A 9379-nucleotide genomic window follows, 5' to 3' on the forward strand; every position below is an offset into this window, starting at 1 on the left:
GGAAGTATTTAATAAATTACAAACTCATTTATATAACTTGGTTCGCTAGAATGGCACGAGGCCATTGGTCCCTTGACCATCCACCTTCCAGAGTGATTGGTTAACACCCTATAACACCCATTTCAAAATATTTTCTCCAGTGTACCATAACAATACTACACAACAAGCTTGCACCTGTGAGATGAAGTCTTGGTTTACAAAAACCTATCACTGTTTTCAGCTAGCCTGCGTGAGAAAGCAAGCCTTTCACAGGATGCTGGCAGAAAGCTGGAGAATTTCTCTGCTTCTAACTTTTCAGCATCCACAATTTCCCCTTTTTGTTTTAAGACCAGAAAGGTAGCGTTTGTAATCCTCTTCGGAATCCCTCGCAGCAAGGAGAACAAACACAGCATAAGGGATCCATTTGGTAATGGCTGTCACCAAACTGAATCTAAATCAGATACTGATTTAAAGTGAGCAGAGAGATTCTCCAGCAGTACCATGGGAGATATATCTAGCAAACTCAATTCTACATCAGTTATTAATTCTAAATAGCCTTAAGGGTTCTACATCAGTTGCTAATTCTAGATAGCCTTAAGGGCTTTGACATTCTGACTCCATAACAAAAGGAAACTTAAAGTTCAGTCTCTGCTTGTAGAAGGACCATCCGACTGATGGTCGACATCTTGGTCATCATTCGAAGGATCATTCGGCTGATGATCTGCATTTTTCTGGTTATAATTTGGAGGTTGCTTGTTGGTCCCATTCTGCTTATGGTACCACAGGTCGGGGCGAACACATCTTGCAGGTAGCCATCGTACCCCAGTATCTGTGGAAACGCAAGCATATCCACGACCCCAAGCAATGAGCTCTCACGGGCCTTCCCACTTGTTAGTGAGTAGATCCCGTACCCAGACTTTCGCCCGAGGCAGGTGCGTCTCGCCTGAAGACTGCAATGAAAGAAAATGATTCAGAATAACAGGATTATTTGAATTTGGTGGCACTGTAAGATGATTAATTGTATATAACACTTTTCTAGTCGACTCTGTGGGGTTTCTCCATGCATTCCCTCTTTTTGTTTCTCTAAAACACGTTTCAAGGTGCCGTGAGCACTTTCGACAATGGCTTGGCCAGTACGAGAATGCAGAATACCCAAAGTATGGTTCACACCCCATAGTTGCAAAAACTGCTGCGTCTTCTGTGACGCATAGGCAGGGCCATTATCAGTTTTCACAGAAGCTGGCACGCCCAAGATCGCGAAAGCAAGTTTCCAATGGGCAATGACATCGCGACCTTTCTCTTCAGTATGAGCAGAATCCCACATAGCTGAGGAGAAAGTGTCAATAGACACATGAACATACTTAAATCTGCCAAATTCAGGAATGTGTGTTGCATCCGTTTGCCGAAGCTGCAAGGCTTTTAGGCCTCTGGGGTTTACCCCCGATGGCAAAGGTGCAGTGAGTCTGTGACAGTCAGCACAAGCACTGACAATGTCCCAAGCCTCAGTTGGTGTTAAGTGAAACTGCTTCTGCAGGGTATGTGCACTTTAATGGAAAAAAATGTGCAATGCCATGGCTTGTGCAATTTTGTCAGGCTGAGGCGTTACCCAGATAGGGCTAGCTAGCCTGTCAGCCCTGGCATTGCCTTCTGTTATGAAACCTGGCAAATTGGTGTGACTTCAAATATGCAGAATGTAATATGGGTGCACTTGAGCTTGAATTGCACACCACAAAATTTTCAATAATGAAAACAGAGCTGCATTATTCACTTCAAAAGAGAACAATCTAAGCATTGGGTTATATCTGCTACATAAGCAGAATCAGTGGCCAAATTCAAAGGTACCTGAGAGAACCGCTGAAAAGCCATGGCAACAGCCCTCAGTTCAACCAGCTGGGCTGAGCCTGACTCTTGGCCTTTCAGCACCTGCCACTCAGATTCCTCCTTCCAGGTAACAATGGCCTTCCTTGTTTTTCTGGACCCATCGGTGAAGATGGTGGGTCCTTGCACTGGCACCTGACTATTTTTTGGCCACAAGGTGAAGCTTGTAGATTTTGCCAATTGCAGTAATTTATAACTGGGCAGATAATAAGCTATCTGCCCCGAAAAATTCTCCAGCGCACTTTGCAAAGGAGCGCTGTTAATAAGGCTCCACTCAAAGTGTTCCTGCTGTACTGGAAGAACAATTGTTGCAGGATCCACTGCCATTAATTGCAAACACCATTGGCAGCATTTGATTATCAAACAAGCGATTAATTCAAACAACGTGGGTGCTGTCTTTTTTGGCTGATGAGGCAAAAAGACCCATTCCTGGATATGCAAAGGGTCGGGCCATTGTTTATTCCACTGGCCAATGATACCTGTAGGATGAAGATCTGGAGTGGTAATGAAAACAGTGATAGCAATGGAGGGATCCACTCAATAAACCTGATGAGCAGAAACAGCCTGCTGCACCTCCTCCAGCGCTCGTTGTGCTTCAGGAGTCAATTTCCGAGGTGAATTCAACTCAGGGTCCTGCTTTAAAATATTAAACAGCAGGGAAAGCTGTGCTGTGGCTAGCCCTAAATAAGGACGTAACCAATTAATGATACCCAGCAATTTCTGAGCATCATTCAGGGTCTTAATAGAATCCAAGAATTGCACCCCTTGGTGTTGCAGTTTGATCTAAAATTTTGACTCCTAAATATTTCCAAGGAGGATGCTGTTGAACTTTCTCCAGAGCCACTTGCAATCCATAAGAATACAGAGCAGCGAGCAGCAGAGGCTATATCCTCAGCAGCTCATCCTGGGTGGATGCTGCCACCAGGATATCATCCATATAATGGCAGCGGTATGCCTCAGGAGTTTCCTTGGGGGTGACTTGATGTTGTATTCCTGTAGTGGTTTGGTCCAAAGTTCTCATTACTGTTTACCTTCTGTGAGATAAGAATTAGGAGAAAAGCAAAGCAGGCACAAAACTTGAAAGAATATAAAGAAGTTTATTAATAGACCTAAAATAAAGAAAAAGAAAAAAAATAAAATCATACCACACCTTCAGAACTCTTCTCCTCCCCCCACCTTTCTCCCTTCTCCCACTGACAATGTAAAAAGACAACCCTTAGGATGTTCAGTCTGTTTACCACTTCCGTAATAGCCTTGTTCAGTCCATTTAGGAAGAGGAGTCTCTCTTGCTCATGCTATGGAGAAATTATCACAATGAGACAGCTGCTTGGGTTGGTTCTCTGCTCGCATCATGTGAGAGTCCCCCTCCCACGACTTGCAGCTTTTCCCACAACTGCTTTTGAGGGTCCAATCTTGAGCTACTGGGGTACAATTTTAAGGTTGAGCCATTCAGAAACAAAAGTTCTCTTCACCCATCTCTGGGAGCATTTCATCTCTAAGAACAGAGGCCCTCCTCCTTCCCTGGGAGCAAAGGGTCCTCCTCATCTTCATCTCTAGGACTATCTCTGGGAGCATCTCTAGGAAGTGAGGTCTTCTCCTTTCCATTTGGAGCAAGAGTCCTCATTGCTTCCATCTCTCCCTGTTCAAATTTCTCATCAAATTACAGCTGCATCAGCATCTGCCTATCTCAGCGCAGGTGCTTTTGCTCACAAGTACAAGTTGAACACTCCACCCCCCATGCCTTCATGAAATTACAACGGGTACTCCGATACATCATAGCTTTACAGCAGAATTTCAGCTTTAAGCATCTCCTCTTTCTCCTCCCTCAGGTTTTCATCTCTTCACAGCACTAAAAGGGTTAATCTCACCCAGGCCTTGCAGCTGAAATTTTGCTTATCGCTGTTGGTCACATGATCTTTGCTGGACAGCAGGGCAGCTTCAGCTGAATCTTGGCCGCACTGGAGATGGGGAGCCGGGCCACTCCGTCTGCACATAGCAGGGCTGGGGGAGGGTTCCATGGGTGGAACAGTGCTGCACGGCTCCAGGATGGCTGTGTCCCGGCCCGGCCTGGCCCGGGCCCGCCAGGCCCCCGTACGGGGCCCCACAGCTACATGTCCCAGCGCCGGAAACGAGACAGAGCTCTGCCCGGGGTTTGTCTATTCTTAAGTGTGGATCACCGAGGTGGTCAAATTTTTAAGTGGCTTAAAAAGTTGTCAATATTCAAACTAGCCAGTTAATAGGTTCTGTCAGGTCATAGAGGAAGCTGTAAGTACCCCTTTGCAAAAACATCACTTCCGAGACTATGTTTGCTAACCCATGACAATTCCCTATCGCTGCACTATGCCCAGAAATTAGTATATATACCTTTCTATGCTTTTAAACTGAACCTGAGCAGAGAGAGAAAAAAAAACCTCAAGGACACAAACAGAGATAACACACTCTCTTTCTCTGCATTTTTTTTGGCTTCTGCGTTTTGCTGCTGGGGGAGAGGAGCGGAGAAGCACCCTGCTAGCTTGTTCAGCCAACTTTTGGGTTTTTTTTCTCCTCCGGAGAGTTGAACTTTGGTCTTTTCCTGGAATTTTGGTTTTTTCCCTTTCTCTGCTGGATTGTTTTCAACATCAGAACACATGTCGGGACTGTTCTCTACCAAGGGCCCTGGCCCCTGGCGGAGGGGGCCCACCCCATCCCAGCTTGAAGGAGGAGGACCAAAGGGAGGACTCTAACATTTTCCCAGTTTTTTTCTCCACAGCGAGAGATTGTATTATTTAGCATTATTATCCTTTTCCTGCGTGTTCGTTAAATAAATAGTTTTTATCTCTTTCATTTTCCTTCGAGGAAAAAGTTTTTTTCCCGAACCTGGTGGGGGAAGGGTGGTTTGTAACCTGCTCTCTCTCAGAGGATATATTTCTAAATTTGGCCAAACTGCCACAAAACTGCTCACGGACTCCAGACAAAGCCTAAGTGACATACCATTGGCAGATAGTTGGGCTGTTCTTCATGCCCTGAGGTAGAATCTTCCATTGATATTTCTTCACAGGTTCAGCATTGTTAACTGCAGGCACAGTAAAAGCAAATTTTGGGTTTTCATTAGGATGCAAAGGAATTGTGAAAAAGCAATCCTTCAAATCAATGATCAGGATTTCCCACCCTGTTGGAATCACGGTGGGAGAGGGAATACCAGGCTGCAATGCCTCCATGCTTTCTATCACTGCACTTACTTTTCGGAGATCCCGCAACTATCTCCACTTCCCTGATTTTTTCTTAATTACGAAAACAGGAGTGTTCCAGGGACTAGTAGAAGGCTCAATGTGTCCCTGTTGTAATTGTTCTTGAACCAACTTACGAAGGGCGACTAATTTCTCTTTTGGTACGGGCCACTGGGATTCCCAGATGGGCTTGTTTACTAGCCACTGCAAAGGCAGCGTAGGATACTCTGCGCCCTTCAGCACAGTGACCCCCATCAAAAATGTGTCCCTATCCGTACCCCCCAGGCTGCCAATACATCCTATCCCCAAAGGTTAAGCGGAGCTGCAGTGATGCTGGGCCGAACTGTAGCTGTTTGTCCCTCTGGGTTTTTTACCACCACAGGTCGTTCGCTTAAATAGCTCCTTGTGGTTCCTCCCAACCCTGCGATGGCCGACTCCACAGGGGCTAAAGGCCACGTAGGAAAGGAGATGATTGTCACATCAGCGCCCGTGTCGATCAAACCTTGGAGCTGGATCTGGGGCAGATGGGCATTTGGCAGGATTAGGGTACACGTCATCTCTAGCTTTTGGCTAGAGATGTCTGCAGTTCAGAAGATCTCTGGAAGTCCCATAGATCCAAGCTGCCATCTCCACGACTTCGTTGTTCTGACCTGGGAACACATGACTTAAAAGGCACAAGTTGAGCAATGCGAGTCTTTTCAAGAACAGTGACGGGGGGGTGGGTATGGAAACCATAGCACAAATCTGGCCTGTAAAGTCAGCATCAATGACTCCTGGGTGTACAAAGATCCCTTGAAGGGTGTCACTAGATCTTCCCACAAGCAATGCACTAGATCCCTGACCTAGGGGTCCAAATGCATCCAAGGGAACCTTATGAACACGACCAGATTCTAAGACAACTGTTGCTGCAGTGTGCACATCCACCCCGGCTGATCCCTGGGTGCTGCCTCTAAGCTGGCTGAGTAGGCCTGTGTCTGTGCCATGCCCTGGGGAAGTATTTGTGTCGGAGCGCAATTCCCCCTTGCACTCCTGTTCATGTTTCCCAAGCTAGTCAAAAGCTGACCGTTGGCATGGTACATAGATTCACAGTATTTTGCATAATGACCTGGCCTATCGCATCTCTCGCAGTGGGAACTTCCCTTGTTCTCTTTCCGCTTCTGTCTAGCCTGTTTCTTCTTGCTCTCAACCTTAGGCTTCCTTTGTTCACGATCAGAATTTACTTGAATAGGCTGCAGAACTGCAGCCAAAGCATATTTATGATCCCCAGACCCCACCTTAGAGCACTCTTCAACCATCTCTGTTAGTGTAGGGTCCCCTGGCAAAGCATCTATGATCTTTCTACACTCATTGTTGGCATTATCTCTTGCTAATTGTTTGCACAACATCTGCCTTAATGTCTCATCTTCAACCTGCTTCTCGAGGGCCGCAGCAATTTTTTCCACGAAGGATAAAAATTGCTCTTTCTGCCCCTGAGATATTTTCACATATCGTGTTTTAGGAGCAGCCATGTCTATGCTTTTTAATAGAGCTCCCATACCAATCCTTTGAGCCTGTTCAAGGACCTGAGGATGCCAGGTAGCTTGGAGATCGGGATTGGAAAAGAAATTAGCTCCCATAAGAGCATCTATTCGAACTCCATGTCTGGGATCAGTTGGAGGCAACTGCACATTCTGAGCTGCAGCTTTTTCAGCCATCCTTCTCCAATTGCTCTCAAAAACTGTAAATTGCACAGGTTGAAATATCACCTGACCTAAATGCTTAATATCAAACGGAGAAAGCAGCTCAGTATTCAGCACTCTAATAACCTGCATGACTTCAGGAGAACCGAGCCCATATTGTGCCACTTTGGATTGTAAATCTTGGATCACCCTCCGAGCAATAACCTCATGCTTGTAAGGCTGACCCATGTTGGGAAGAGCCTTCTGCACAGGAAAGGCTTGGATAACCCCCTGCGAGGGTTCGCTATCGTCTTGATCTACCATTACACCTTCTCGAGGTACTGTAGCAACCTGCACAGGTCCCTCTGCATCTTCAGGCATCCCTACTTTCTCTATTAAATCCCAGTCTCCCGCCTCCAGAGCCCGCAACCTGACCGCCTCCCAAAAACGCCTTGAATTTTTTGGACGCACAGTCACACTCTAGAAGTGTCCAAGGACAGTTCTGGGGCAGCCGACTTACTGATTGCCGGCGTCTGGCCACCACCAGAGTCTCCTGCTGTGGAGCAGGTGTTTCCTCTGTATTACTGTTTGCTTCGTCAGGCAGGAGTATCTCCGATGGCTCCAATGCAGATGAAGAAAGCTGGCAGGGTATGGGCGCCGGGCCAGCGGACAGCGTAGCGGCGGAGGCTGTAGACGGTTGTGTGGAGGGTAGCGATGTAGCTACTCGCAGCAGCGCCACTGTCCATGCAGGCGCCGCCGCCGGGGCCGCTGCCGGCACGGGTCCGGCCACGGTTACCTGCAGCAACATCTCCAGCAGTGCTTCCAGCTGCTGTGATACCTCCTGCATCACCGTAAGCTGCTGTGCCAAGAGGTCCGCCATTGGCGGCTGTGCTGTCTGCACCTGCACAGGAAAATAGCCGGATGCGAGCACATGCGCATAAGGCCACCCAGATACGAGCGCGTGCGCGGAATAGCCAGGCGCCGTGAGCACATGCGCAGAGCAACAGGGCGCCGTGGACGCGTTCGCGGAAGAAAAACCATATACCATATGGTCAAGTGGCCACGCTGTTATGCCGACTATTGAATGCGGCTGTGGAGCAAGCAGCGCGGGCATTTCTGGCGCCGCCAGGGCCGGTTGCGGAGGGGCTGTAGGAATGACAGATCCTGCTACACTAGCTGAAGGCAGCGGCGCAGAGGAGGGAGGGGCCGCTGGGGCAAAGGGTGGGTGACGCTCCAACTCTTTCTGTTGTTCGGTTATCTTTGCAAGTTGTTCCGCAGGTGAGGGGTATTTCGGCATCACGAATTCGCGGGGAGAGGGATATATAGGGGGCACATAGTCATGCGGCAAGGGATAGGATCCCCGAGCAGTCTCCGCGACTCTCTCAGGCTTCGGCAGTACCGGAGACGCGGCAACTGCGCTGCCTGTGCTGTCCTGAATCGCTCCACCCTCTGATAACTCATCGCCCCCTTCAGAACCCTCGCCCTCCGAGCCCTCAGAGCCTGGTAATTCTTTTCCTTCTCCTTCCGCTGTCCACTGTTGCAGTATATCAAATAGAGAACCCCAGGTACAGAGCAACTCGACTATGCCCTTATCCCCGTACACGGTCTCATGAATTAATTTATCTCCTAACTGCTGCCAAGCTTCTAGGCTAAATTCAGTGTCAGAGTCTGCTGAAAACTCATGCTCTGCCGCCCATTGCAACAGTTCAGACAGAGCATTCTCAGATATCTTAGCCCCCGTGAGCGTTAACATAGATTTCCAGGCAGAAAGTACCGTGCCTTCTTTTGAGGATTTATGTCCCATCTTTTCAGTTTAGGGTTCCGTCCCCGCAGCCCCGGGGGGGGGGGGGGGGGCGGTGTGCACGTACCTCCGAAAGAGAAGTTCTGTTGCAGTTGTAGTATGCGTCGCGGGTAACCAGATGTCAGTGTTTTACTGGGGACGGCGAGAATAACGACATAAGTTCAGTCCAGGAGGAAATGGAAATATTTAATAAATTACAAACTCATTTATATAACTTGGTTCGCTAGAATGGCATGAGGCCATTGGTCCCTTGAACATCCACCCCCCAGAGTGATTGGTTAACACCCTATAACACCCATTTCAAAATATTTTCTCCAGTGTACCATAACAATACTACACAACAAGCTTGCACCTGTGAGATGAAGTCTTGGTTTACAAAAACCTCTCACTGTTTTCAGCTAGTGAGGAAAGGGCAGTCAATAACTAACTCATTTAAGCACAAGTTAACTATTGGGAGACAGCAAATGTTAGTTCAGACAGCAGATGTTAATTACAAAACCTAAGAAGCCGAATTCACCCTAATCTTGTCAAGATAGAGGGGACAAGGATTATCTCAGAAACTGCTGAATCATTCCTCAAAGGACCACCCATGCCCAGGGAGAAAGGTGAAAAGTGCACTGTGAGGAAGACTACTGGTCTTCATCAGGAAGACCCCCGAGGAAGAGGACAGGCCTTCCTCAGCGCGACCACCAGGACACACAGTGCATGCATGGCCCGTATGCTAATGATATTAATGACTTCTGAGAAATAATTTGTACAACCATGCCTGTCCCAAGGAATGTGATGAATATTCATAATTTAACGCTTAATACTGTGTTGTAGGGAGCACTGGTGTGTGTGTTTTGGAGGAGCAATCC

General features: G+C 47.7%; 1 long non-coding RNA gene across 1 annotated transcript; it reads right to left on the reverse strand.

The window, feature by feature from the left end:
* LOC138102749 (uncharacterized) lies at positions 1-9020 on the reverse strand. Its single transcript, XR_011147514.1, has 3 exons — positions 8590-9020; positions 2337-7622; positions 1-929 (listed from the first exon to the last, which is right to left on the reverse strand). It is a non-coding gene; the product is annotated as an uncharacterized lncRNA (long non-coding RNA).
* Positions 9021-9379: the final 359 nt, after the last annotated feature.

Source organism: Aphelocoma coerulescens (assembly GCF_041296385.1).
Source record: "Aphelocoma coerulescens isolate FSJ_1873_10779 chromosome W unlocalized genomic scaffold, UR_Acoe_1.0 ChrW_unloc_scaf_1, whole genome shotgun sequence".
Classification (NCBI taxonomy): Eukaryota; Metazoa; Chordata; class Aves; order Passeriformes; family Corvidae; genus Aphelocoma; species Aphelocoma coerulescens.